The sequence below is a fragment of the Atta cephalotes genome (assembly GCF_000143395.1).
Source record: "Atta cephalotes unplaced genomic scaffold scaffold00002, whole genome shotgun sequence".
Taxonomy (NCBI): Eukaryota; Metazoa; Arthropoda; class Insecta; order Hymenoptera; family Formicidae; genus Atta; species Atta cephalotes.
The window spans coordinates 11951464-11954745 of NW_012130066.1; positions in this window are offsets into that span (position 1 = coordinate 11951464).

The following is a 3282-nucleotide window of genomic DNA, read 5'->3' on the forward strand; positions in this document are numbered from 1 at the left end:
GATTTAAATAAAATAATAACAATTATTCACAATTAGACATATATTACAAAAAATGTAAATTAATTTACCAAATATTTTATCCTTTTTGGTGGCGTTACTACATTCCATAAGAATAATAAAAATGAATTGCACATATATATCGTAATTGTAATATATTGTAATATATACATATATTGTAATATACATATATAACGAAATTATAATTGATTTAGTTCTAGGTAGAATCACTCTAAGAGTCGAGATGTAAGCGGTCCTCTTCGTGATGCCATCACGTTTCAGTTTGTTAATATGTTAGTGAATGTAAGTAAATAAGTGAGAGCAATTTTTATAAATATAGTACCATGTTTGTCAAGACGGTGACGCCCGTGCCGGGGCGGACGTTTTTCGCTTCGGTTTGAGTTATCTTAAAATAATTATCGCCAGTCTAATTTTAGCCATATTGATCTCTTTCTTATTTTTCTGGCAAATGTTATTTATTAAAGATAAATAAGAATTATTAGCCGTTTCCGATAAGACTGAAACATGGTGCTTTTTTTGTCTTGTTCCTCGACTTTCACTAGAATGACACTAGTTCTAGGGTCCAATCGTGAATCATAATACAATTTTAATACATTTTTAATACATTCAAGTTTATTTAAAATTAGTGATAGTTAAAAATCAATAATTAATGAACAAAATTAATGAAAATTAAATGTTTAGCGTTATAAATAAGAATTTTTTATTGGACCATACATTTGAAAATTCAAAAATAAGAAATAGAAGTAACAACTGTAACGGTCAAAGCTAGAGCTTTAATGCTTAAATAATTTAATTTGAATTACTATATATACTTGTATGTATATATATATATATATATATGTACTTGCATATACATACCATATTGTAATCTTTCGAACGAATTGTAATTTTATGTGCCGAATTGTTTTTCCGAACTAAACGCAATTAAATTACTGTAGTAATATCACGAATTAAATTGGCAAGCAATTTTAATAATTTTTGCTCAATTAGGCATTTTATTAAAAAGATGTTAAATGAGAAAAAAGATGTTATGTTCGTATGGAATACAAGAGATCCAGATTCAACTTTCGACCGAAGTATAATAATATTTTTCGCAATAAATTTATAGTTTTTCAGCATATTAACATCTTTTTAGGATGTCTGATTGACCATCAAATTATTAAAATTGCTTGCCAATTTAATTCGTGATATTACTACAGTAATTTAATTGCGTTTAGTTTTTTTAATTCATGATATTATAGTAGTTTAATTGCGTCTATAAGTCCGCAAAATCAATTCGGCACGCAATTCGAATGACTGCAAATATGATATACCTATATGCAAGTACATACATATATAGTATATACAGTAATTTAGATTGAATTATTTAAAGTTATTATTCAAGATTGAATTATTTAATCATTAAAGATCTAGCTTTGACCGTTACGGCTATTACTTCTGTTTCTTAAATGTTATTAATTTAGCAATAAAAACGATTAACTTATGAATAGTAACACTTTTTGCATATAGACATGTATACTATTTTATTTCGATACTTAAAACAAATAAATCTTTTCGGATTAGCATCATTTATAAGATTTGATAAGTTTTTAAACATTTTCATAATAAATTTACGCAATAACAATATTGTTATAAGATAGTTAGTAGATTAAATAACATCCGCGGACAGATTTAATTTCAAGCATAATGTTGATTTTTTCCATAAAATCTATTCTGCTATTTGTTACCTACTGTGAAAGTCATAAGACAATTCTTATGATATTACATTGTGAATGAATTTTTAAAGATATATTTGTTCGTTAACCTCGCATATTCAATTAGTTAATAAATTGACATTAATAAAATATGTAGCTCTGTTCCTAATAAATTAAATTGAATTGGCATTTGAAAGAGATAAAACAAATGTTAAAAAATCTTTTCATGTGTACATTTAATAGAAAATATTATAATTATTTAAATATAAAAAGTAGTCCATTAATATAAATATAAGTTAAATATAAGTTAAATATAAAAATTAGTGCCTGATTTACGTCTAATGCTTTTACTCTATTTCCAAATTTAATTTTCTTTGCAGGGATTGTAAGTCTAATCATCTTTAAGTCCGGTTGCACCAACATTACTTTGATTTTAAGCGAAATTTAAAACTCTCTTTCTCGTTTTAAAACCGAAAAGAAACAGGGAAAGAGAGTTTTAAGCCTCACTTAAAATTAAAGTAACGTTGGTGCAACCGGGCCTTAAGGACGTATTTGTCGTACAGTCCCTGCAAAGAAAATTAATTTTAAAACCGGGGCTAATTTTAAAATGTCTTATTTTGGATAACTATAACGAATTATAAAAGACGAATTATAAAAAAATAAAAATAAAAATTATATGAAAACGCTTGAGGAAGAATATGAGACGGAAGCTATTGATATAATGATGATGTATAATATTTATATAACTTCAATAATGATCTGTCTGTAATAATAGATATGCTATCTATTATAAAATATTCTTAAATCGAAAGAAATATAAGATGTCTTATAAGATGTTTTATGCTCGTTTCCACCAATATAGATTAACTTTAATCGTAATCCAATTTATTTATTATCTTTTACTAATTTTTAGAACTAATGAATATGTTGTAAACTCAGATTAAAAATTGATGTATATTGATAAAAATGGGCATTATATAATATTTTTTGGATTGTAAAAATTCTTTTTTTTAATTCTATGTTGTTCTATCTACACTTACAAGTATACCAAGCGGATTTTAAAATGTACTGCGAGAGAGCCAATCGCTTCGCGAAACAATAGATGGGTGGTTGCGAAACAGATGACTACGATGGCGTTGGCAGCAGTTAGTAACATCTATGCTCGAATGGTGGCAGCGATGTAGTGGCACGACGCGGCGAATGAAACTACCCTTCTTTCTGTCAGTCCAAAAGTCACCGCGTAAGCTTGCGGATGGATCGCGACGTATGCGGAAGTCGTGGTAAGCTATCACCGTTGCCACTGTCATCGTGCTACTACATAAAACACACACACACACACACACACACACACACACACACACACACACACACACACACACACACACACACACACACACACACACACACACACACACACACACACACACACACACACACACACACACACACACACACACACACACACACACACACACACACACACACACACACACACACACACACACACACACACACACACACACACACACACTACACGTACTAACACACACAACTTACACGTTACAGGTAC